The sequence below is a fragment of the Columba livia genome, chromosome 4 (genome assembly GCF_036013475.1).
Source record: "Columba livia isolate bColLiv1 breed racing homer chromosome 4, bColLiv1.pat.W.v2, whole genome shotgun sequence".
NCBI lineage: Eukaryota > Metazoa > Chordata > Aves > Columbiformes > Columbidae > Columba > Columba livia.
Genome location: NC_088605.1, coordinates 8,203,443 through 8,230,047, shown reverse-complemented (window position 1 = coordinate 8,230,047; position 26,605 = coordinate 8,203,443). Strand labels below are relative to the sequence as shown.

Here is a 26,605-nt window from a genome sequence, read left to right as displayed (position 1 = left end):
TGGCTGTGCCAGGGTACCCTCGCTGCCTGCATGGGGGACCAGGAGGTCTCCTGCATACAGCTGGTCTGGAGACCAGAGGGACCTGATCACGGGGAGACTGTGAGAGGGAAGAGCCCTGCAAGATGACAGCCCTTGGACTCCCAGTGATGGTGAAGAGGTTAAATTAAAGGAGGAATTAAACAGCCTGAAAAGCACAATAAGGTAAGAATGTCTTTCATGCCGTGCAACTATAACTCTGTCCATTTTGAGGAGCACCTGCGTGTACCAGTGGTGCCAGCAAGGGTGGGATCCTACCTTTGAAGGATGCTTTGGACACACAGTGCTTGCACCCTGAATCTTGTCTGGTTCCTTCTTTTAGCTTTCTACAAATATTTCTGCAGATATGCTGAGGTTTCGCAAACAAAGGCTAATTGTGCCTTGTCTACATAAAAACTTTGGGCCAACCCCACTCATATCACCCCTGGCTTGCAAAATACTCCAGCCACCTGAAAATGGCTCTATTGTTTTACTGTCTTTCTGGTCTCATTTGCTCTGTTTGCTGTGTGTTGTTTACTGACTACCTTGGAGACTCATCTGGGAACTGGAAAGCTGAGTTGACTCCTTTCTTTCCCTACAGCCAGGGTGTCCCAGCGCAAGCAGATGTAGCAGGGTGGTGGAGGACCACAGCCTCCCTGAGCCATGGCTACAGCCAAAGGAGAACTGCACTGAGACCACTTGCTGATGCTGGACCTGGGAGGGGGTTCAGACCACAGTCTGTATTTGCAGGGTTGGCATTTGGGAGGAAAACATTGTCTCGCCGGTCAACAGAGCACCAGTGGACTATGCTTGCCCACCCCTGCACTCCTCATTGTACCTGTGGTCTGGTTCTCAGGGTCTCACCTCTCCAACCTGCTTCAGCAGCAGCTTTGTTGATAAGCAAGAAGACGGGGTAAGTGCCATGGCAGTTCCCTTTCCCTTTGGGTAAAATATATTTTTTTTTCTTTTTTCTCCTCAAGTTAGTTGACCTTCTGTTCATCACCCTGCATTCTCTGTGAAGAGCACTAGTGCACAGGCACAGCTTGTCTGTGCATCATCCTTTGCAGCATGGATCAAATCCTGACCTGCCCTGGTAGGGAAGGAGCAGCTTTGCATTTTTCTCCCAGATTTCCTACCACATGAAAGAAAATGGGTTTGGTGTCCATATCATCTCCTTTACAGAAGCTCTTGGCTTTTCCCTTCCAGGTGAGCAGCGTAGATAGGTCCTACCTGGTGCACTGATGACAGTCATGGCTGTTTTCCCAATACATATGCCAAGTGCCTGGGGTTACAGCAACAGGAGACAGCAGAGCTGCCCCAAGAAGGGTCCAACTTAAAATGTTCCTTGCTGGAAGGTGGTGCCTCTTCCTCCATGGGGGGAAACAATCCAGCCCAAGAGGGAAAATGTTACTTGAGCCCTGTGTCTTGCATGGGATGGTGCTGCTGGCAAGGTGAGGATGTGGATCTTGATGGACGTTTGGCCTGGCATCATCTGTGCTGAATTATGGGGGGAGCGCGTTCCATGATGGACTGCATTGTACCAGGCTTGGAGAGGGGAGTGGGGAGATACTGCTGACGAGTGATTTGGTTAATGTGTGGATCTCCTTGTAGAACCACCAGATCCTTGCACATCCTACAAAGTCTGCACTTGTGCTCATAAGCCAAGCCATCACAAGCAGCCTTGAGGTATGAGATCTTCGTTCCCTCTGAGTCACATTCACAAGAAACCCTGTGTGATCCCACGGCAAAACAGCCTCATTTCTAGATGTGCTGTTGACACCACAAAATTCATGAGTCTGACAGACCAGTGGCTTCCCTGCATCATTTTAAGTGCAGTATGCACTGAGGGACAGGTGCTGATCTCCTCTCTGCAACTGATGACGGAACCCAATGGAATGGTAGGAAGATGTGCCAGGGGAGGTTTAGGTTGGACATTAGATAAAAGTTCTTCACCCAGAGGGTGCTGGACACTGAACAGGCTCCCCAGGGAGGTGGCCATGGCCCCAAGCCTGACAGTGTTCAAGAAGAGACTGGACAACACCCTCAGACACACGGTGTGAACTGTGGGGTTGTCACATGCAGGGACAAGAGTTTCACTGGATGATCCTTGTGGGTCCCTTCCAACTCAGGACATTCTATGATTCTGTGCTTTTATTTGCCTTCACTTTGATGGCTGTGACAAAAAGCACTGCTCCACTCACCTCCTCTGAGAGGTTTTGCTTTCTGCTCTCCAGCGAGTGGCAGGACGTGCAGGCGAAGATGTGCCTCGCGTTGCCAAGTTCGGAGTCATTTCCTCTTCCCAAGTGCTGGAGGCTGTCTGGAGCAGAGGTTGTACTTGGGGCTCATCTGTAGCCCTCAGCAAACTTTTCATAAACAGGAAAGAGCCCCCGGGGAGGACGACAAGACAGAAATCAGTCCCGCTCTGATCTTTTGTTCTTCCCCTCCCCTTTTGTCTTAAAACTAACAATGCGTCGCTTGATTTGTTGCACGGAGAGCTGCCAGATGGAAATAAAACTCCTTCCTTCCAGAGAGCGTGGAAGTCCTTGGTGGGGCCTGCAGCTCGCTGCACAGCCATGGCCAAGCCCTGCTTGCAGCTGAGGAAATAAATGCCACTTACTGGGCCTGGTCCCTGGTTGTAGCTCACATGCTTTTGCAAATTTATAGTGTGTAAGAGAGGAAAGCAGGTACAACCATGGCTGCTGCCTGGAAGAAGGCTCCTCCAGCCATCTCAGGGTACAGCGGTGGTACCATGGTGCTCAAAAATTTACCACAGTGAGTTCAGCAGAAATTAATTAGGGGGATCATAAAAATGCCAGCGAGTGACAAGGACCTTGGTCTTTGCAGCTGGGACATGTTCTCTTTCTCAGGCTTTGCAGCCTGGAAGAGCATGGGGAACCCTAGCAGAGGCTTAGACAGTGTACAGGGCATTATCTCAGCCCTGTGTTGCTTTTTGTTTTGTTTCCTTCCATAATGTCACTGCTGTGAAGGGGAAGGAAACCTTTTATTTATCAAACGTTCTCTCCAGCTTTTCACTGCAGCACCCCCACACCCCAAAGCTTGCTGGCAGCCTCCCTGTTGCCAGAAGGTTGTTGGGAAATCCTCCCTTATGCGAAGGAGTCTTGTCCGGCTCTGAGGGGGCAATGGGCCAGGGGCTCCATGATAGAAATCAGCTTTCTCAAAGTAGATCCCTTCAAAATCAAAGAAGAGAGCTAGTCCTCTCTGCGCAATCTATTCCTAGTCCTCCAAGATTGAATGGACCCCTTGAAAATATGGAAGGATGAGGAAATGAGTGGTGCACTGCAGAGTTTGTTCTGGAGACAGGAGACTGGTCTAATGATAAGAATACCCAGCTGGAGCAAGAAGTAGAAGCCAGGTCCCTGCTGAATGCCCAAAGTGTCAGATCTTGTATCTCTTCACCTGGAGTCTTTCCTGTGTGACTACAATTTGAGCAAACTTCAACAGGACATGCCTTGATCCAGTAGTGCCAGTACCACTGTGTTTAAGAACCTTCCAAGCAACACAGGGATCTGAGTCTTTTCCAGGTGGAGGAGGAACTCTCATTTCGCACATTCCAGGCGAGATCCTGCCAGTGAGCAGTACCACACAATGCGGCTTCTAGCAGCTGTTTTCAGGTTCTGTAATACCTCAGCTGTCTGTAACTCACCTTCATCACTTGCGGCTGCACCCACAGAGCATCCTGACTTCTCTTTGGCAGCTCTAGTACCATTGAAACCATCATGGGAATTTCCTTCCGAGTCTCCTTCCTTCTACTCCACCCCAAGACACCACAGGGGCGTGTGAAGGTTTGGATCCATTACACATCTGCGAGGCACTTGGCTGTAGACAGCCACATCATGAGGTTATTATACACCGTGTGGGCCTCTGTAGGGGTGAGGTGGTTAATGACTAACTTGTAAAACTGCTCAGTGCATGGGTGAACTGAGTAGGTGTTTTCAGAAACAGCTGTGCCAGTTTACCCTGTCAGGATGGGCTTGGGTGCTGGCCAACTTTCCTGTCACACTCTCTGTTTGCAAAGCTTTGTGGGGTTGAGTTTTGGTTTCTGAAACCTGTCAGGCACAACTGAAATTCAAAAGCGGCGTTGCTTGGTTTTGCTTGGTTTCCATACTGGTACTTTGTTCTATACTGGTACTTTGTTATTCTCTAAGAGGCTGAAGTCAGTACTACTGCCAAGAAGCTCCAATCCATTGATTATAGCAGGAAGAGAAGCCAAAATTAATTTGGATGATGCTTATTCACCAAGACTTCTATACTCAGGGGTCTGTACATAGTGCCTGGAAAGCTGGGTATTAGTATGGGTGGGAGCTACTAATTTGGCCATTTTGGTATCTTGGCTTTTAACGTCCTACATCAAAGAACTTCCAGTGTATTTAGCACTTTGTATGAAAATCTTTCTGGAAAGGACTGTCAAGGAAATATGAATTTGTTCAGCTGTCACACAAAAGTCTGGCCATTTAGGTCTCTGCCCCTTAGAGCAACTTGTGGCCAAGACCTGGAGAAAGCTCCCAGATAGATCTAAGGGGGATAACGCTTTTCTCTCACTGGTCTCGTTACTTGGGAACAGTAACAGGTGAGTCAGATTTTGTACATCAGCCCCACTTTGACACAAGTGATATAGTGTCCTGTCAACTGCTCTTAGTGCCCAGACCTTCTCCTCCAGGATGCTGAACCTGTCACATCCCCTGATGCTGATATTCCTGGAGAGAGCAGAGACTTCCAGAATTATTTATTCCCTTACAAAACTGTAAATAGGACTTTCCACCCACCGATAGTATTTATAAGTAAATAATAAAAGCATTAAACTAGAATCCCTGCCATTTCTGATGCCACTTCAAGACTACATGGTTGTTACAGTCCCATCATGGGGCGTGCGGGTGTGAAAGGAGCAGCTTGTTTTTAACCGTTTCTCATTTATTCTCATCGCACCCGAGCACCTGTGAGTCAGAGGTCTGTCTCTTGCTTTCTTTCCTTCTCTCAGTCTATCTCTGCAGACTGAAATGTGAATTTTCTGGTAGACCTTGCCACATATATGTAATATGGCCACCTCAGAATGAAATACCTATATGGTCTTAAGCTGTTAATTGCCCTGTCCTCTGCACACATTATGAGTACACCAGTATGAATCGTTAATAGTCATGGTTTTTTGCAAGGAACCTAATCCAGGGCTTGGGGAAATTAAACCTACAGATGAGACAGCCTGCTTCTGGTGGCATTCCCTCTGGGGACCCGTCTCTCCATCAGCTCTTTCCAAGCTGAAGAGCAGATGCTGTCACTTGGCCTGCAGATGCCACTCCAGGTTTCTGACCAGCATTGCCCTTCACGTCACTTTTTGTGGTTTTACTATTGAGAAATATTGACCAAGGCTGTCAAAAACTTCCAAAATTTGGGCATGTGCAGTGGACTTCTTATTTTTTTTTTTTCTCTGCCATTTTCTGGTAATTCCTATCACTCTTTTTCAAAGCTGCTGAGCTGAAATTTTCAGACAATTATTCACAGTTTATTCATTCCTTTTCCTATGTATGGCTAGGAAGATTTTTCCCACATACATTAATCTGTGCTTATTGAGACTGAGAATTGACTGTGGTTTCATTGCCTGGTTACTCAGTGTAAGGAGAATCTCCCACAATTACTCACATTCAGGCTTAGATCTGAAAATCCTGGATAACTTTTAGTACCTGATCATTGGTCATTTCATCACTCTTTCATCCCTTTTCCACATCACTACAGCTGCACTAAACAGCTGAAATTCCAGCACAGCTTTCAAGGTGTTTGGGAACTTTCCATAAAACATATTACATATGTCAGAATGTCCATATAAACAAAAATATATGCACATAGGTACACACACATATATATTGTTATTTATGCCTACTTATAACTTTCAGTGTTTAATATGATATCTGCTTATGATTATCCATAACAATGATTTCTTTAGAGCCTTTACCAGCTGACAATGTTTTTCGAAAACCAAGTGCAATGAATTAACCAAACTGCTCTGGCTCTCATGTCTGGCAATCCTTCAGAAGTATCTAATAGATTTTTCAGGTATGACTTGCCTTTCCAAAAGCTATGTTGATTTCCATTGATTGATTGATTGATCCATTGATCTATCTTTTTACAGAGTAATAGGCACACGGGTTGAAAGGGACCTCTGGAAGTCTCTAGTCCAACATCTCATGCAAAACAAGGCTATTGCCAACAGTTAGTTAGGCCAGCTCAGCCTTTGTCTCGTCAAGTCTTGAAAACCTCTGGGAGTGGAGTTTCCATCCCCTCTTCAGTTACAGGTCTCAGAGCTGCCAGTCTGAGCTTCCTAAGCTGTAACTTGGGAACCTCTTCTGCTAACTTTTATTACTGTCCCTTGATCTACCTGCTACCACTGCCAAGAAGAGTTTGGTTCCGTTATTTATTGCTCTTCTTCCAGTAGTCTGAATCTGGGGACTCTCCATCCTTGAAGATGCTCAAAGCTGGAGCAGACAGCTTTGAATCTGACCTGGTTTCAAGCAGGGGTTAGAGTAAGGATTTCCAGAAGACTTCCAACCTAAATTATTCCGTGATTTTGCAATTATGCTGGTCTCTAATAGTAGGTTTCTCCTCCAGGGACATCAGTCCAAGGTGACATATTAGGAGTTGTCATCTAGTAAAGCACAATTCTGGCACCCCAGGTGTTTTTTTGAATTTTTCAAGGCAGGTATACTTGAGAATCCTTGGCATGTTGGAGCAATGTGAACAAAACAGCACAGGAGGTGTTTTTCAAGCATTTCTTCCATGTGTTCACTTGGTGTTTCTGGAATGTGTCTGTCTTGAGAAAGAGGCTGTAAATTCTGCCACTCTCCTGTCATGGGTTGTCAGTCCATTTTCGGATCCAGTGCTTGTTAAAATAAAATGATGACTGGAAGACAAAGCTCGTGTCAGCCCTTACCAGCAGGTCATTCTCTTGAAGATAAAGAGCTGGAAGGCAGCATGGTAGGAGCAGTGAATCCTATCAGAGCCAGCAGCAAAACACTTAAATGCTGAAATAATTCAGCATCTGCTCAGAGCAAGAACTGTCCATGTGAAAGACACTAATCTGTCATGGACTTTAAGGCTGGAAGGGATTATGATGATCTTTCAGTCTGACCACCTACATGATTCAGACCAGAAGATATCATTTTGCATCAAGCTCATAACTTCCAAATGAGCTTGCAAAAGGCGTCACTCTTGGCTGAAGGACCCTGGTTTTGGAAGGTCGTGGTAATTTTATCCTCACAGCTGGGAAAAATACTATGTATTTCAGTGCTTTATTTCAGCTTTCACCCACTGGGATTTGTGATGGTGTGGGGTTTGGTTTGTTTTGTGTTTTCTTTTTTTCTTTTTTTTTTCTGTTTCTGGATTAATTATTCTTCTACCTTCAGTGGAAGCTGATCTTCTGAGAACAATTTCAACCAAGTTTCTTACCTTTTTCAGTACCTTCAGTAGGACCCAGAAGAACTATTTCTGACTGAGTTGTAGACATTTCAAATAACCTTGACCTTAGTTTGTTTCTGATAACAGTGATTCTCTTCAAAACAGAGATGATACTACTTCCCTCCCTCTCACAGGTGTTGGCTGGAAAAAGACCATTAACATTTCTCAAATTCTATAGTGGGAGGAAAATATTAAGTCAGTCAGAGATCAGAGGCTGGATATTGCATTCCAAAATATACTTTAGTGCAGTAAACTTATCTACTGGAAACCAAGTCATCTGATATTATTAGAAGACATGAGCTGAATTTTCATATATGATTATTGGTGTTCTGAATCAAATGACATAATGTGAAGACCTTTGTGTACAGCAGTAACTGGATGGACATGAAAGTAAGAAGGTATTTGGGGACAGTAGGGTTTAATTGTTTCCCTTGTAAGGGTCCTTGGGATATGGCAATGTAGACCTTGTTAAGAGTATTTCTCATACGTAAAGACTTATAAAGATGTGAAAACAGAAGCTGGTCTACTTGAGTCAGTTCAGCTGTTTACTCTAGATATGGCTTTTACTTGTAATAGAGCCAGTGATCTCAGCTATCAGCCACACCATTTACAGTCAAAGCCTAGACCAAAATAGCTCCCAGGTCCTTCTGGTTTTCTATTTTTGTCAATGATATACTTAAATGCTGACTAAATCTCATCTAGGACACTAAGATCAAACTAATTGGCTGAGCATCAGTTAGCTGCACAGTGGCAGAGGAGTGGATCACCTCTCTATATTTAAAACAAACATATACGTGGTGTCCTTGTGGTGGATGGCTACGGGCAGGCCTGGTATGGCCAACTGCAGAGTCATGGCTGAGGACGATGCTCCACCTCAGTACAAGACTCGAGTCTCCCACACTGTTGCTCTGTGGTGCTCAAGAAGCAAAGTGCTATGTAGGGATGAGTCAAGAAAGTGGATGCTGTTCTGCTGCTACCTCCTGTGCTGGGGTCAGTTTGTCCTCTAAGAGGTCACCAGGGCTTTTCTGGTGATGGGGAATGATTCAGTGGGGCAGGAGTGCTCTCAGCCTTGTGTGAGGGAACAGGTCTTTGCTCTTTTACGTCAGCTATGACCCTCTCCTGAAGGGCCAAGGAAGTTCTCCCTGTCGTCCACTGTTTTCTGTTGTTCATAGCAGATGCAGGTGGATTTTCTTATTTATCTAGTGCCCCAAACACATGCGGTGCTGGGCTGGTATTCGGACTTGAGCAACAGCCCATAAATCTATCCATATTTTCATACACAAGAACTGAAAGGCTAATGCAATTGTCTCTCTCTGCTGCTCTGTTGACAAGTTATCATAAGCAGAGCTGTCTCCAAGTCTGTCCGAAAGAAATAATTTATCCTCTGTGGAAAAAAAAAACCAAAACAAACCAACAGATATTGAACAGAAATCTGAGCCTTCTTCCAGATTATTCTGGACTGAAGTCTTTGGTCATGTGCCTTATGTAGCTGCTCTGGGTCATTTGCAGGTTCACAAAGAGTAGTCCAGCATTAACCTGCTAAGCAGAAATGCAGACAAAGTTGGGTCCAGCTGTCAGAATGATTAATCTGCACACTTGCCTGCTAGAGAGTCTCACCTTCTGATTTTCAAATCTTGAATACAATGAAGGAAGAGATTTTTTTAAAATCCTCCCCAGCCTTCCCTTGTTTATGAGGCTAGCTAGACTCTACAGAAAACAAGTGAAAAAGCAAATTTCCTCTCTATTTTTAAATACAAGTAGCTAAACCAGTGGAGTCCTGGGATGGAGTCGTCCATGAAGAAAGGATTGGGCCAGATGCCTGTTTGGGAGCTGTTGGGTGATTGTGCTGAGGGGCACTGGGTGCTCACAGCCTTGACTTTGTTTAGAGGGCCCATGCAGTCCTTATGGATTGACTTAAAATCAAATAAAATACAAAACCCAACATCACAGGACCAGACACAAGAAAGTCTGGGTAGTTTAGCCACAACTTACAGGTCAGGTCATAACTGACCATAGCAAACCCAACAAATTCTTTAATGATGTTACATGTTACTTAAATTAATTAAACACTGGGAAACCTAAATCATAGCCCAGGTCTCTCCTGGGGTAGTAATTACAAAAACTGCTTTGGCAGGGCCATATGTAGCTAGAAATGGTTGTTGGTTGTTTTTCTTTCTTTTTCTTTTTTCCTCTTTCCTTTTCTTTTTCCTTTTCTAACATTTTTTTTTTTCCCAGTGAGAAAGGTTTTGTAAATTATTATTTCCTTTCAAAAATTTTTGAAGAAAAAATAAAAGGGCTTGGCATTTTCCCACCCACCCATCTTGGATTTCATTCGGAAATGCTGTGATCATGATAGTATTTTGGCTTTGACAAGTGGGAAGCTTTTGGACGCCAGTATGGAATATAGGCGTGCCTTGTCTCTTCCTTCTGCTAAGGACGTGCCCTATGTTTTTTTGCTAATGGTCTTGTTCCTGTTTCAGGCTTTTCTGGTGTCCTATTAGCAATACACCACGGAATGTTTTAACTAACAGTGTTAGTTACAGGTGGGATGCAAACATACTGTTTCTCAGGCTCCTAAAAACGTTGCTTCTGATACATAACAAAAAAGTATATTAAATGGATAAAAACTCCCAATTCCTGCAGCATGCAAACTAAACCCTGGGTGCTTACTTTACAGCAGGAACTTTACCCTATATGTTATTCCAACAGCAACAGTGCAGTTGAAAAGGAATGGAAATTTCAGCTTTATTTGATTATATGATATAGGGAAAACTCATGTGGCATCACCAGTTTGAATTTAATAGCATGGCTTGGTTGATGGGGTGTTTCATTGCTCTTTACTGACCTCTGAGCAGGCGTTTCCTCCATCTCTCCACTCTCAGAGAAAGGAAAAGCATTTGCCAAGGTGACCTGCTCTTAGAAAAAAATGCATTTGTGAAATTAGCTTCTCTTTGGGAACATCTTTGGTACAAATGTAACCCTTATTTTTAGTGGAGAAGGTACATTGCCCTACGTTACATGAAAGCAGGACAACATGAAGATCCTTACACTTCCTGGGGACTCTGCATAAGCTGCATCAGCAACTTTATTGCATTTTTCCATGCTTTCCCATGAAGTTGTGGCTGAGTGCCCCTGGCACCCCAGCTGCCTCTGAGGTCATGAGATGTTCTGGAGGGATGGGTGGTCACTAGGTGAACAGACTGCAAATAAATATATAAATAAATGCCTGGAGGGCATATCAGGTTCAGGTGGCCTTGTGTGACAGGGAAGAGCATGATGTCCAGAATGGACGGGAACAGATTTTGTTTAAATTTAGCAGCAGTGTTGTGGCTGGAAAACGCTGATGGGAACTTGGCACCTAACTCCTCACCTCACACTGCTCCCCACGGTGGGGTTGTTGGCCTCCAAACAGAGCATTGCTGTGCATAGCCTGGGCAAGCACACTTTAAATAGCCTGTTCCCTTCTGTGGACTGTTTTGCTGAGCCATTCTCATTTCTTAGTGTCCTCAACAGCCTTTATGTGCCAGTGCTCCCATGTGCGGAGGGGTCTCAGTCCCACACAAGTGGATCATGAATCAGTGCGAACCTCCCCCATCAGGCCACCATCACCTGCATTTTTGGGTATGTGCCATGACCTCTCTCCCACCCCGTGGTCCAGGTAGCAGATACATCTGGTTGGGCTGATCTGTCACCTCTTGAAGTCAATACCTCCAGGTACCACGAGGCCACTCTGTGATGCAGAGGAGTTGGTTCCACCTTCCTCTTCTCCTTGCTTTCTCACAGCCTCCTCCCTGAATGAGGCAGGTGGGATCTGGGCTTATTGTCTCCATCTGTTCATCAGCCCAGCACCACTTCTAGACTCATCCCTCCCATACCAAGCCCCACCGTTTGTCCTCTGGGATGTGGTGCCTTCAAGCTGCCCTAGTGCAACCATAGGTCAGGGGACAGATCCCATGCAGGTCTGCGAACTTTCTTAACTCAGAGCAGGTAAGGGAGCCCACTGGACATTTTGCTGCCGTCAGCTTCCTCTCTGTTGGGAAATTGGATGGGTGTTTTGCCAGAAAGTTACAAGGAAAATGGTTTTCCCTTCCCCAAAACTAGGAGAGTGCCATGCTCGCTGGCAGGTCCTGCTAGGCAGCTGGGAAGCCAGTAAAGAGAAAAACTTTATGCCCCATCCATCCTTCCCACCCCAAAGGAAATAGTCCTGTGCATTTTCTTATGCTGGCACATCATGAAAACCAATGCTGTCATGTTTTCTAGTTGCATATTGGGACTTGGACTTTCCACCATGAAGACACCAGCGCTGTCCTTGTCACCGGCTCCTGGTGCTGTGAACATGCTGAATATGGCTGATGTCCCCATCGCTAGGGTGGGCATGGGGGTATCCACATTATATAGCCCTACAGAAAACACATGCTCTCTTCAGTGAAAACAAGAAATGAGTTTCACTGAGGAGTTCTGCAGACTCTGTCAGCTCATCACAGGTCTTTTCAGTGCTGCTATGTTTGCTTTATTTTGGGTGGCAGAGCTAATGACCCCTTAAATGATCATTTACCACTGCCTTAATTGAAAAAAAAAGAAGTCTTTTCAAAAACCTGAGTGCCCCTGTGTGAAGCAACAACCTGGCTTTCCCTCTGCCCCCCCTGCCCTGTCCTTCCAGATTACATACACCAGGCTCAATGTTTGTTTTCTACCCTTGGGATTTAATTGCAGAGTGTGTTAAGCACGCTGAAAAAAGAACCCTCGCTCAGTGTCCATCTGCTTAGCTCAGGTCAGCAGGGCTTGTAATTGAGATGGACTTTGAATGCCCTTAGTGCTGCAGGTATCTTTGGACTCTCTTCCAAGAATAGAAGGAGAAAGCTTGGTCTCTCTGTGCTAATACAAAATCAAAACGGTTTGCTGAAAAACCCAGAGAGGCTTCCAGACAGAAGTTTTCAGAAGGCTCATGCTGAAAATATGACTGTTTCGGCCAGTGTTTTTCTGCACACTGCAGTGGCCAGGAACTATGTCCCCACTGAGGCTGCAGGACTGAACACCAGTAAAGTGTGTGCTATGGGTGTTGGATGGAGCTGTGTATGTTTCTACACTCACGTTTTAAGGTCCTTTTCCCTTTCCTCCTCCCTACACAAGAGACAAGGCCAGGCTGCCTGGGGAGACCGCCTTTGTCAACTCACAGTCAAATGAAAACCCCCTGCACTGAGATTAGGAGGGACTTTCTGGTTAAAGGAACCTTTAGACAAGGTTCTATGAGCCTCCTGCTCCTGTCCTGACAGTCACCCCAGCTCAAATCCCAGTCCTGCAGTGTACAACCATGACTGGGGCAGCTTGTGACTCCTCTTGGCCTTGGAGCTCAGAGGCCATAAGGGCAAAATGTAAGGATGGAGTTCCAGAGGCAACCTCACCTTGTGTGGTGGCCTTGGGGAACATAAGGTGAACATAAGCATAAGTGCTTGATGAACAAAGCTGCTGGAGCATCCTCATGCCATGTGTCTGTCAAGGAGCAGCATCATGGTGCAGTGCCTTGGCGTGTTGGGGAATGGAGTCAAGACCTGTTGGCCACCAGAAAGGGGACAAACAAAAGGCTACAAAAATGAGTAGGGGCCTAGAGCACCTTTCTTATGAGGAGATACTGAGAGAGCTGGATCTGTTCAGCCTGGAGAAGAGAAGCTGAGAGGGGGTCTCATCAATGTTTATAAATATCACAAGGGTGGGTGTCAAGAGGATAGACCAGACTCCTTTCAGTGGTGCCCAGCGATAGGATAGGATGGGGGGCAATGGGCACAGATTGAAACGTAAGAGGATACATCTGAATATGAGGAAAAACTTTACTTTGAGAGTACCCGAGCCCTGGAACAGGCTGCCCAGAGATGTTGTGGAGTCTCCTTCTCTGGAGACATTCAAACCCGCCTGGACACATTCCTGTGCAATCTACTCTAGGTGTACCTGCTTCAGCAGGTGGGTTGGACTAGATGGTCTCCAGAGGTCCCTTACAACCCTGGCCATTCTGTGATTCTGACATGAAGTGTGTTGCTGCTGCCTGGGGAGCTGCCTTGGAAAGCCGTGGGGTATGTGTGTGTGGGGAGACAAAAAAAAAAAAGTCAAAAATAATAGCATAATTGGCTTGCTGGCAGGCAGAGAGGCTGTGATTATACTTGTCACTCTCTGCTAACCTCCAAAACAGGTGTTGTGGGTTTGAAGTGCCAAAATGCTGCTCAGGCTGCAATCTGTGTGTGTGCAGACTAGGGCAACAGGAGCAGGGGCTGGGGAAGGGCCAGGGGAGTCCTTGCCAAATGGGCATGGGCACAGAAAAGGGACAGTCCTGGGAAAGCAGTGTGTGTGACGCGAATGGACTTGGCCGGGTGTGAAAGGGGGAGCAGCTCCCGGCGGTGCTGGGACCCAGCAGGACATGTCCTCGGCTGATGGCAGACGGTGCTCCAGTGAGGAGCCCGGGGAAGGGACTCCTTTTGTAGGCTAATTTAACTGCTGAAGGGTTTGGTCCAGGTTTATTAAAGGTCTCAGGTTACTGAAATCCAACTGGAGTAACTTCAACTCCTGCCAAGATCCTGAATTTTTACTTGATTTTAGGAATTAGGACTATAATGCTTTGTTGCACTCTTGGTCCGGCTCAGTGCCTTTCATATATTTAGGGTTTGTTTCCTTTCTATAAATGTCATTAAAAATGTAAAACTTTTGGTTTTAATAACTGTTTTGGGTAATAAAGTAAGCATGTAATATTTCAGTGGGTGGAAATTTAAAAAAAAGTGCTTTCTGTTTTCTTCCAGGGAGTTTTTACATTATCAAACATTGCGACGACAAGTGTCTTGGGATCTTGCAAGGCTGAATTGTTAAGTAAGTCAAGAGGCAATGTAACACTTGGCATGTGTGGAAGGTGAGTGAACCATGTTCAAATGGGAAGATTAGGCAGAGCTCTGAAGAATACCTAAAAATCTGAAATAAATGGCTTTGGAGAAAAACGTCAGGGGTGAAGATCAGAAGATTGTAAGGTGCTAATAACTGGCAACTTGCATGGCTTGTAAAGCAAAAAGACTGTCGGCACAGTTAAAAATCTCCTCTTTTTGTCTAACTAAATGTAATTGGCTTTACAATCCAAACTCAAACTGGGGTGAAAATATGCTTATACCATATGTATGAACAAGATAATGTCACATCTGAGTTCCACTGTGAAATTTCTTTTATGCAATCCATAATTTAGACTATCTGATTACTTTTTAAAATTAGTATACACCTTTATCATGGCCTTGTCCCAAATGAGCACAGCTGAGAAACACATCTCGTCTGGACGTGCGTGACAGTCATCAAGCAGAAATAGCTGATTGTTGACATACTAAAAGGTTTTCTGTACTTGTTGATGAAACTCCGGAGTCAGTATTTTTTTCTCCACCTAGTGTTTGTCAAACAGATGTTGGTTTGGGTGTGAAATCGGCAGGTGTGGAAAATTAATTTCTATCATCAGAGGTGGTGCTGCAGGGTATGTCTCGGTTTGGGCTCTTTGTTGTTTTTTTTTACATATACTTTGGAATATTGCAAATCATGATGTGATAGCGCAGTACCTGTAAACAGTCCCTTGGCAGCATATCTTGATTATCAGAGATGTGATGCAAATGTACCTCCATACCATAGGCGTTCTCATAATGTGCGCCTCCCAACGTATTTCTGCAAGTGGGGGATTTTGTACCAAAGGTTGTGGCCTAGGATGACCTGAGCAAAATTGCTGGTCGTTTCTTAGAGACAGAGATGGGGAGGACAGTCTTGGTACAAGGGATTTACATCCCCTGCAACCCTGTCTCGGATGCAGTGTTATTTCCCAGCTGGGGCTGGAAGGACACACAACAGCATTTGGGAAAACTCTGTTATTTTCCTTCCCTTAGAAGAGTCAACAGGCACATCCAGAAGTGAGGAAGAACAAATTCTCAAAGAAAACAAAATCAAAGAGAAATCACTGCAAAGCCTTGGTTTGTACTTATTCTTGAAAACAGGCATGGTGTTTGCAAAAACCTGAGGGTATCTGCACCTTCAGACATTGTGCATTATGAGGACAGAGCTGTGAAGCAGAAAAGTTTCTATAAAGTTGAGCAACAATGGGGTCTTTGAAAGAACATTTGCTTTAAATCAGTAAGCAGTGCTTTCTGTATAGTCCTGAGGAGAAATTTTATTACTGAGAGAAATTTGTATTGAAATATTTCATTGGAAAAAAAGAGCTCTGTTTTCCTGCTGCAAAGCATTGGATACATTCCTCTCAAAAAAAAAGATGTTAAAGGGATTTGTGTGGGGTTTAACCTGCTGATCAAAGTGGGTGTCTTCTTCAGGGAAATTGCTCTCCAGATCTCACTGACTGCCTAGGCTGCGTTTCCACTGACCTCAGAGGGAATCTGGACACCTCCTGTGTCCTAATCTGGAATTGCAGTCCCACCTCTCAAATCACAGACAATTTTAAAGCAAGAGTGACGCTTTGGGGATTGAAAGTGAGTTTTGTCTCCATATGGTAAAAGGGCTGTTGGAAAATGCAGAAATAACTGCAAAAAGCAAACAGCAACGTGAACCCCCGTCATTGCCTGAACTCGGTAACCTGCCACTGCCTGCTCCATCTGGGAGTGGTGAATTATTTCAGAAAGTGGGATTATTTCAGAAAGTTCAGGGCAAAAAGGGAATTTGTCTCTTCACCCAAAGGAATTTGATGTGCCTCATTTCGGCAAAGAAATGACAGATTTTAAAAAAAAATGCTTCCGTTATTGACAGAGACCATGCTTCATGCCTGTTTCTGACTTGGGTGGAGACTAGATGAAGTTGCTGTTACTCTTCTTTCACATATACTTTATTTCTTTACATTGGAGGTTAACTACTGAAGTGTATACAAAAACAGAGGGGAGAAGAGTATCTCATATAATCTATGGGTTCCTGCAGCTGTTCTGGATCACACTGCTATGAAGCTTTATACCATTGCTAAAATATGACACTTACAAAAGTCTATTACTATATCACCACAACTCACTAAAAAATTTACAGCTTTCAGCCGGTAATTTTCAATGAAAAATTATATCAAATTGTACCAGCCCTAATTAGGACCTCCTCCATCCTTCTACGTTTGATAACAAATGTGTTTTTCAAGGAATGCAAGTCTGAATTTTGTGTCATGTTTTCCTAACCCCCAAATATTTCTTACCTGGAGGATAAAGTGAATATTTTGCATCTTTTGTGGAGTGGGAACAATTGAGAGCAGTGAGTCCTTTTTGTCTGTCTTTCACAGTGATTACATTAGTAACTTCAGAAGCTATGTTTTCTATAAATTCTTGCAAAATGTTGTTATTTAGAGTACTTGCTTGGATTCTTTAGCAGTCAAATCTTGTATCAAATTTGCTGTTATTGTTACCCTCAGTAAGTGTCACGCTAACAGACTTATTTGATCGTTTTCTTTGCTGTGTCCAAACATTGCTGTAATATTTACTTCCTCTAAAGCTTCTGCCCCTTCTGGACCTGCATTACTAAAATCAGCATCTAGAGGAGCTTCCTGCTCTTTTAGTAATCCTGGTGCAAGGTATCTGCTTGTACTGACATTGAATAGTTTTACTTTGATTTTAGTTTGATTATGGCTAGAGTAGAAAATAGACATCCTTTCCTTATGATATGAACACAATATCTGGTTTACTCCTGGCAAGGAATGGATGTTTTTGTTAAACACTTCTGGCTTTCTGCATTATTACTGGCTATTCTCATGGTCTTACTATTTATGGGCTTATAGTATTGGTAGGGTTACTCTTGGTCCCAATGGACTCAAACATCTGCTTCTTGCTGTCCTTTTCTCTGGTCATATGTATTTCCTTGCAGCCCTTTTCTTCCTTATTAATTTTATATAGCTTCAGGATGTATTTTCAATGTTTACAACATCTGCCTTCTAAACATCCATCCGTTCATCGTTATTATTGTTCGTCTTCTCTAATCTGGATTGTTTTTTGAACAATGCTTCCTTACTTATTATTTTAGTTCATTTTTGTTGTTGTTATTTGGTTCTTTTTACATTTATCTAAATAATTTTAAACTATTAATTACGTGCATCACATTTAGTCTTCAGTCCTTCTTTACAGCTGGCTTGTACTTGATTCAGCTTTGTGAAACTGGCTGTCTTGACATACCATGTGTTTTTAACTGGCTTGGACAGGAATCAAACATAATCACTTCCACCTTAGTTACCATTAACTTTTACTTCTTTGTTAGAAAACTGTCATCCATGATTTGTAGAAATTCCAGAGAAGTTAGTACTGCTAGCAGGAGATTTTTATATATATCATCCAGAGTTACGTTTCCCATGACAGTCCTGCACCCATGGTAGATAAATGGCTTTTGAGCTGCCCCACCTGATTTTCAGGGTGGTTTAGTGTTTTGGGGCAGGCAGCTATTAAAACCTCATTTTGTACTTTACCAATCTGAACAAAATCCATACACAGTCAAAATAATTTGCTCCAGAGCCATCACTGCTATGGAAGAAATTAAAGCCAGCCTAGGTCTTTTCACACCTGATACGCCTCTGGAAGGTTATGGCCACTACCCCCACCCCACTCATGAAAGCAGATGTTTTCTCTGGGTTTCACTAGCACAAATCAAAAATAGCAATTTGACAATTAATTTTGAGAAATATTTCACAAATGTAGATGAACATTTTAAATTGTTCTTCAAAGGTTAAAGTTTTGAACCTAAACCCTATGTTTCCCCATCCCCAAAACATCACTTTGTTCTCTCACCAGCTTTAGTTATAAAGCCTACAGAATGCCTTCTCTAATGTAAGTTTTCTTTTAAAAGTTGTGAATGAAGGAAATAAAAGTCCATTGCTTTCAAAGGCTATTTTCTGAACTGTGCTCTTGCAGACCTCAACAAAAACACATGGCAAAAATGGAAGCAATGATAAGAACTTCAGAGGCTAAGTCACTGTTGGTGTGACTTTTGTGTTCATCAGCAAGGGCAAGAAAAAACTCCCTCTGTAATCAGAAAAATTGTATAAAGAAGTTCAAATGATCCAGAACAGAACACATCCTCATACGTTCTGTCTGTGGTTATTTGTGAACTTAGGCTTTTGCTGTCTTGGGGTTCAGTAGACCTCACACAGAAGAATTCCCAGCATTTCGGTGTCAATTATCAGCACTGAAAACTGCTGGTCCAGAAGGGGATACGTGGGAGAGCGGGGACATCCTTGGGGTAGGAGGCCCCATGGAGACAACGCTGTCCTCAGGGTGGTCTCTCTCAAGCCAGTGCAGGGCCTACATGTGCCTAAAAGACAAATATTGACCTCTGACAGAGTCTGAACAAATTCATTTGGGTGTTTCTGAGAGTTTATGAAATAGCCAGAAATGGAGATAAGTCCAAGGTTATCTATTTCATCAGTAAAGAAACTGTTGACTGAAGCCTAGCATGAGCCAAGTACCTACATGTGCAATGTTTGAAAGAATTAATCATGTCTTCAGATATGGAGCCTGGTAGTTAGTTTAATTACTGTCCTCTTTTTTTTTTTTCCTTTCAGTAGCTAAATGGATCCAGTGACAATGAATCTTATTTTATTTTTTAATAGATGAAAGAGAAGCAAGCTTCAAAACAGATAATGAATTTCTTCTAACTCGTCTGGAGACTGAGAGCCATAATTCTGATTGATCAGATATGGCCTGCTTTGGAGAGGCACCAGATGTGATCCAGATTTTAAATAGATGCTGCTACTGTCAAAATGCATTTGCTCCCTCCTGGTATAACAAAGTAAAGTCCATCTGTCTGGAGTTGTGCACTTTTTTTAGTGGTAATAACAGTTAACATCAACAATAAGCTTTGTTTCATTAGTATCACATAATCCCTACTACCAAGTCCCCAGTTTCTGGTCCCCATATTATCTGCCATGGAAAAAATAAAGACCACAGCAGGAGCTAAGAAGGTCAGTGCATTCTCAGGGTAATCAGCTGTAGTAAATTCAATTCTGACAAGACAAGACTTGCAAATGTCTGGGGAATTAAGGGATCATCTATAATTTCATATGTTGAGTGGGAAAGTGTCCTTCCAAACATTTATTAATTACAGATGAGGATGCTTATAGTGATCATCCTCAGAGAGACTTCATCTGAAGCAAAGCAAGAAAATAGATTTAACTGTTTGATGCTGCTTCTAAAGAAAAACTACTGATCTTAACAATTGGCCTTGCAATAGTTTCAGTCAGTATTCTTTCTCTCCCAGTTTTTATTGCTCTGTCTTAGCAACTGGTGCCTGTCACCCTTTTTGAAACTTCTTGCATAACAGTTACACGCTGTAATTGATGGGGAAGCACTGGCTTTAGTCTGGGACAGTGTCATCTCTCCAGGGTTTGCACTCCTTAAGAAGTAACAAGCAGAGAACAACAGACAAAAGAGCTTTTCATTTAGAATTGAACTCTTCACTTGAATATCTTGGGCATTTTAGAAACCTTAATTACTCCTCTCTGAGGTCTGTGTTGTCCTTTCTGTTTTATAGATGAGGAAATTAAAGCACGGGAAGGTTAAAAGCTAATGTTTTCCAGCTTGAACAACTGGAGGTAAGAGCTTACATCCACACCTTTCTTCCTCAAGAGGAACTCCTCAACAATTTAAAACTATTTTTTACACCTTTTTCTAGCACATGGGCTACAAGCTTCCCAAGCTCACCAAAAGCCACCAAAATTGCTGACAAGGCCATTAAAATGTCTTAAGAAAAAGAGAGATCCAAAGTGTGTGGCTTTTTTATTTCCCTTAGTGAAACCAAGGCTGAGGAGGAGAAATGAATGATAAATTCATCACGGGGCTAAACATCCATGGAGGAAAAGAGCTATTTAAGACAAAGAATAAAACTGGCGTGAAAGAAGATTTATTTCAATTAATCAGAAACAAGCATGGGTTGGAAATTAGAAGGGGGTTTGTAACCATTAGAGGAGTAATATCTGGGGACAAATGGGGAGCATGGGGGAAAATACTATCACTGGGGTTGAGATGGAGTTGGATCAGTGTCCAGAAACGATAAGGGGATGCTGTACCAGCACCTCAAAGGGACTGGATTTGGTTGTCCAGCGTGTCCTTCCCTGTGTTGTGTTCACAGGATTGCAAATCAGTTTCCTAACCCCTGGACACACATAAATGTGGGGAAAAACTGGTCTTCCTTCCTGCAGGAGACCCTGGGTAATTCTTGTTTAGCGTTTGGGTCATTTGGGTGGGAAAATGCTGTTGCTGCCACAGGAAGAAAATTAATACCTGGTAATACCAAATACCGCTCTCCTTTTTAGACCTACAGTGCCTCGCATGCCAGATTGCAGCTATTGTATGAAGAATTTTCAGTTCCTTTTTGTGTCTGGTGGCTGATTGAAAGTTCATATTATTTATGGCAGAAAACAGCAGTGTACTTTTGAGTCAGAGGAAGCTGGGAAAGTGCAGTGAGTGTCAATCAATTAAGCCATTCAACTTATTTATGAAACATGACAAAACAATGTCTAGGATATGAATTCCCATCTCAATAGGATCTTCCCTGATATAAAATGTCAGAGCTCAAAAAGGGTCATCTTGTGACCCCTGGATATTCTTTTAAACTATTTGCAAATCAATACCTCTTCTCTGGGTTTGTTCAGGGACCATCGTTCCCTTTTATTGTAAGTCACAGGGCATAGACAGCTTATCAGCAAGTATGGAGACAAATCATTGGACTAAAGGAACAGCTGGCTTTGGAGACTGGGTCTGACTCATTTATAAGTTGGGCTCAGTTCACACCATTCTGGCAGCGCAAAGAGTTTTAAAGTTAGTATAATTATGTTTTTTGCTGACTCTTGGGCTCCTTTATATCTGCTGAAAGAGCAAAGAAGTCCCTCACTGCGCACAGGATTTATTTAGGATTATCCCTGTTTTACTGGTGCCTTTATCAGCCATGAACATCATCTCCCATTTTCTCTTCCACGTGCTTCATGTCAGAAGGTCCTTCTGTGTCCCCATGTAGCTGGGTTTTGGGTTTGCAGTCCCAAATTGTCTCCCTCTCTCTCTTAACAGTTCTGCTAGCCATAACCTGTTTGGTACAGGTAGGGCTTGAGTAGACAGATGGCCTGCTCCTCAGCTGAGCATCTGGCCTATTAAGCTGTCTAAAAATGCATCATCTTTACAAATCCTGGTCTTAATCTCATTGCCCACTGTGTGACCCGTGGGGGTTTCAGATCAGTGCCAAAGAGGGGAAGAGAAGGAGGAGGAGGGTGGCAGCTGGAGGATCCACCAAGTCAGGGGAGGGAGGTGTTTGCAGGGCAATTTGGCTGGGCTGAGTGTTGGGGACGTGCTTGATTCTTATGATGAGGAGATGGAGAGGGACAACAGGTCTGGCTGGACCAAAGAGTCTACCTCAAGCTCTCCTGCAACAAGGACATACACAAAAACCATCTTTGAAATAATTGGGCCAGGCCTTTGGGTAGGTTTGTCTAAGGGTCATACCATTGCATCTCCTTGTGATATCTTCTTTCTCCATGTGAAAATGTGGCATCATCCTAATACTTTCCGGTAGTGTTTGGGCAAGCTCAAGTCCTAGCAGGTGAACTGAGGATAGAACAGAAGAAATGCTCAGTTGTCTACTGAGTTAGATCAATAAGAAGAGGACTTTTTGCAAAAGGGAGGCAAAGAAGACAATGGTTTGTAAGGGAGTGAGTTGTTCACATCAGTGATCCTGTCTAACAGCATGGCATTCCTCAGAGAAAACCAAGGTTACATATTTTTTGGCTAAATGGCCAGCAATGTGGTATACCCATAAAACAGTTGTGAGAAAGGGACTTTTCCTCTCATTTATCCCTGTTATAAAGTGAATTTTGAGACAGATATTTGGTAATGGTAATCATTTGAGAAGTGACTTCTCACTTGAGAAATTAAACCTGCATAGTGCTGAGTGACCTGGGAAAAGTCTTGAATTTGGCTCTGATCCCTCCCGCTATGGACTGATTTTGAGGTAGAACTAAATTTTACAGGTTTTTGATGGACTACCCCAAGACCCCATCCCCAAATATAAAATAATTTGAACTGGGCTTGGATCAGATAATTTTTGAATGAAATCTATTAAGTTGACTGTGTTCCCTGAGATTTTCCCTCACAAAATTCAAAAGGATTCTTTAAAAATAACTAAACACAGATACATTAAGTTCTTTATGGTAAACAAGTGTAGAGATGGTCCCCTTTCTGATTTTCAAATATGAAATATTTTTAAAATGTATTTTTAAAAAGTCAAGCTAGAAGTCTTTTTTTTTTCTTCAACCCACTTCAATATGTGAAAAGCTGAGTAGTTCTGATGCCTGGAATTTGTGCTGCTGGAAAGAAAGTATCAGTGAAAGTCTCCCCCGTGTTTGTAAAAGAAAACTTGGACACTGCTTCATGTGCAAATTTGTTCACACTCATCAATTTTGATGCAGGCCTGTACTGATGTCTGCATAGGTAGAAAATGTGAAACAACCCCCCCGCCAGGGTTTTACAGGGTTTTCCCTTGATTAGGGAATCTTGGAGAAATTGCTGTTCACTTGCATGTATGATGTACAATGAATTCTTACATCAACATGAAAGGGTCAAAAGCAAAATGAACACCTAAGCATGAGGCGGACTGTAGCACAAGCTTTCTGTAGTTGTTGTAGAGAACCACTCTTCTAACCTTAAGACAGTGTGCCAGATTTTTGGTTCAAGCCTCCATCTAGTAAAGTTATTCAGGGACTTTCTTAATTTTATGCACATAGGGTACTACAAAATACCATTCAAAAAGGACTGTGCACAGATACAGCTTAAATTTGATACGTGTAGGGAGGTGTTACAAACATTATGTTTGCCCCTAAGTAATCAATCAAAAATGTTTACGATCACAATAAAAGCCAAGCAGCTCATGTGCTGCCAATTTGCAGTGAAGGTAAAGAAGGGCAGTCAGAAACCAAGAAAGAAACATCTAATTTCTAATTATAGGCATGAAAGAAATATATTTAATACAGCATTTACCAGAAAACTTTCTAGACAGTCTAGACAGCTCTGTCATTGAATAGTGAAAAAAAAAAGGGTAAAAACTTTTCGAAGAATGGAATATGAATGTTGAAAAAGGAAACTTCCAGTCAGCTCAAGGTTTGTTATTAAGAGACATTTGCTGCACAGTGCTTCTTAGAAATAGATTTGGAGTTGGAAGTTCACCATGAATGTGGCTATAACAACAACAACAAAAAAGTCACAGTTGCTTCCCTGTATATAAAGAGTAACTAAGCGAGGAACCATCTGTCGGTGTATGATTACCAACTTTCTTTTTGTCTTTCAAAACAGCCTGAGAAATCAAGGGCACTGGGAGTGAAGTGGAGAGCACACACATGCGGCAGCCTCGCCAGCAGCCAGACCCAGAGGATCCAATCCCATCCTTGCCTTTTTCTCTTGGCACACTGATTTCTTTCTGCTGGTTTTCATCTGGCATGCCTGGATATTTCAAATACACGCTAAACACTAAAGGGGTTATTCTGCAGTAAATGTGGCTAGTTTTGGTACAGTTGAGACTTGGAAAGCAAAACTATTCTAAGAGAGGGAAACCCTTAAGTCTTCTCTCTTAGTTTGTGAAACCAACAGAATAATATTAATTCATTTTTTCCCCCCTGCTATTGAACAGTAAAAAGCCCGGGATACCCTGGGAAAACATTTTCTTAATGGTTTTCTTAAGGCTGAATGCCCTACTAGCAGTAAGAAAGACAAAGCAGTAAGATCTAAGGCCTCTTAGTCCCTAGAAAACTGCAGAGGTTTTTATGCCGGAAAAATGAGGGATTTATTCCTTTTTTTTCGGTCAAATGAGTTCAGGGTCAATGTACAATTTCTCTTTTTGTTTCTATTCCAATGGCCACTTATTTTGGGGCATTTTATTCCCTCAAACTCTGTCTGACTCTGATCAAACTCTCTCTTTGTTGCTCAAGGGGCTTTGCCGTGTCTGTAGCCACGTACCCACAACTCACATGAAATCCAGAATACTGATGGACACCAACAGATTTGCCAGTGAAAACCTGCTCACATCCTAGCCAAAATCATATATGCTGTGGTATATTTTTACAGTTTCCCCACCTCTGCCCGTGACTCCATCCCTTGCTCTCCCTCATTTCCTCCAGCACCGCTGCTCTGGGATCCCCTCTCAGCTTTTCTCCTCACTGCATTTCCCCTTGTCCCCAGCCCTTAATCCACTGTTCCCACCTCTGGTCCAGTGACTGAGAGCAGGTGGAAAGGCAGATGACAGTATAAATATTTATGTCAGGAAGGCTGCACCTGGAAGTGTTTCCTGCTAAAGCTGTCACCCTAAAAAAAAAACAAATTAAAAAATCCTATCCATCCCAAAATGCAATCCGCGGAGGTGTCTTTCATTGGCACGGCCACCAGAGCAATATGTATAATTATTAGTAAACCCTGGGTGTATGAAATTAAACAGACCTGAAGTTGCCAGGATCAGATTATTGATATATTTCTAAAGGACAGTTACAATGGGAAGCCAGATGACTACACGAGTAAAGCAACCATTTAAGTATATAACACATCTTGTCAGTTTGATATGTTGGTTTCTGACTCTGGTCAAGTGTAAATGGGAAAACTCCCACTGAAGTTTCTATTTTTTTACCTAATATACTGACTTCCATGTTAGTCTTGCACCAGCCAGTACAGCATCCAGGTGCCAGTGAATATCTTATGGACACAGAATTAAGCAAATAAAACAATTTGCAAGCGGCTCTAATAAGCACCATCCCAGTGCATGCCTGGAAATTCTTTAAGATTCATTAAGCAGTCAGCAAATAAGACACATTTGTCTCCCATTGAAGAGTAAATTGGAAATACTGAAATGAAACCTATGCATGGCTATGATTTGTCAGAGAGCATATTAGCAGGAACAGCCACAGTATGTTTAGCAGTTGGATATGAGTTAAAGCAGGAACTGGAGTGAGAGGAACTATTTTAAGTCATACTCTGAAAGTACATTTAAAAGCATCTGCAGTTACAGCCATCTTTGACTCTTCCAGGAGGAAGTTGCCATTTGTTGCAGAGCTGCTGTTGCTTTAGTTTGACACTCAATATGTGTTTTCCCCACAGTATTAGATATCTTGGGCTCTATCCAGGACACATTTGGAAATGAACTGATCCCTATAGTTCCTATGCAACGATGAGATTTACTACTTAGGCCGACACGTATCTTTGGTGAGTCAAACAAACATAAGGGGCATTAATTAGGGCTGCTTGTTGAATTCAGATTGCATTCACAGAACCTGATATGGTAGCTGGTACAGGCAGTGATGAGGGCCTGGATCAGCTGTGGGCTGAAAAATAAACCAGCCCAGCTGAGCTCCAACCCAGGCTCTAGGCTGACTTTGGAAAACTCCTTGGAGTTTACCTGAAATGAAATAATTAAGGCATTTAAAAAACCAAACCAAAACAAACAACTTTTCCTGGATAAAGAGAAGTTTGAGATCATTACGGGCCATGTCAGCAGGAGAGTGCTTCTGTGATATTGTAACTGATGCTTTCGCACACCACAGTAATCAGATATATATGTGAGTAAATTAGTGTTACAGGTGTTAAAAATGCAGCTTTAAAATATTTTAAAGTCAGGTTTTCATGTAGGAAGTTTGGAAGAGGGGTTCATGAGTGTTGTTGCTATCTATTCTCAGGCTTGCATGAACTGTGGTCTCTAACCATGGAGATAACACTCTCTTGAGCTGTTTGCCTCCAGTTGCACTGAAATAAAGCAACCTGGGCTGCTGGTTCAGAAATCACAACAGCTTTTTCTTCCTTTGGCTTTTGAGTGCCAAGTCCTTGTAGTTTCAGAGGGGAAAGATTTTTGAGAATTAAGGCACTGCTCAAAAAAATCATGCTTAGCCAGCAGAGCCAGCATATTTGAATGCAATTGCAAGCATTTTGCAAATTATTTGACATCTTGTGCTGAGGAGGAAAGCTACCTGGTGATACCAAGTCAAGTCTTAGCGGAATCACTCTAGTTTTCAACAAGCCCAAGCTGGACAGGGGAAGTCTTCAGTGTCCTGCCTGGAGGGTTGTGATCACCTCTCCTTGGTGTCCTACCTGAACTGGGGTGGTGAACAGCTCTTTGACTGACTTTTTTTTTCAATTGTTCCCCTACC

General features: G+C 43.0%; 1 protein-coding gene across 16 annotated transcripts in view; it reads left to right on the top strand.

Annotated features, from left to right (window-relative positions):
- Positions 1–938: 938 nt before the first annotated feature.
- The window catches only part of LOC110364253 (uncharacterized), a 91,678-nt gene continuing 66,011 nt past the window's right edge, over positions 939–26,605 (top strand). The window contains exons 1-6 of one of the 16 annotated variants that reach the window (XR_010472061.1): positions 939–1,108; positions 1,222–1,466; positions 14,259–14,365; positions 19,052–19,230; positions 19,972–20,032; positions 23,775–25,667. The gene's annotated coding sequence lies outside the window, so the exon portion shown is untranslated. The other 15 variants (XR_010472062.1, XM_065060350.1, XR_010472068.1 and 12 more) reach the window with 15 other exon arrangements.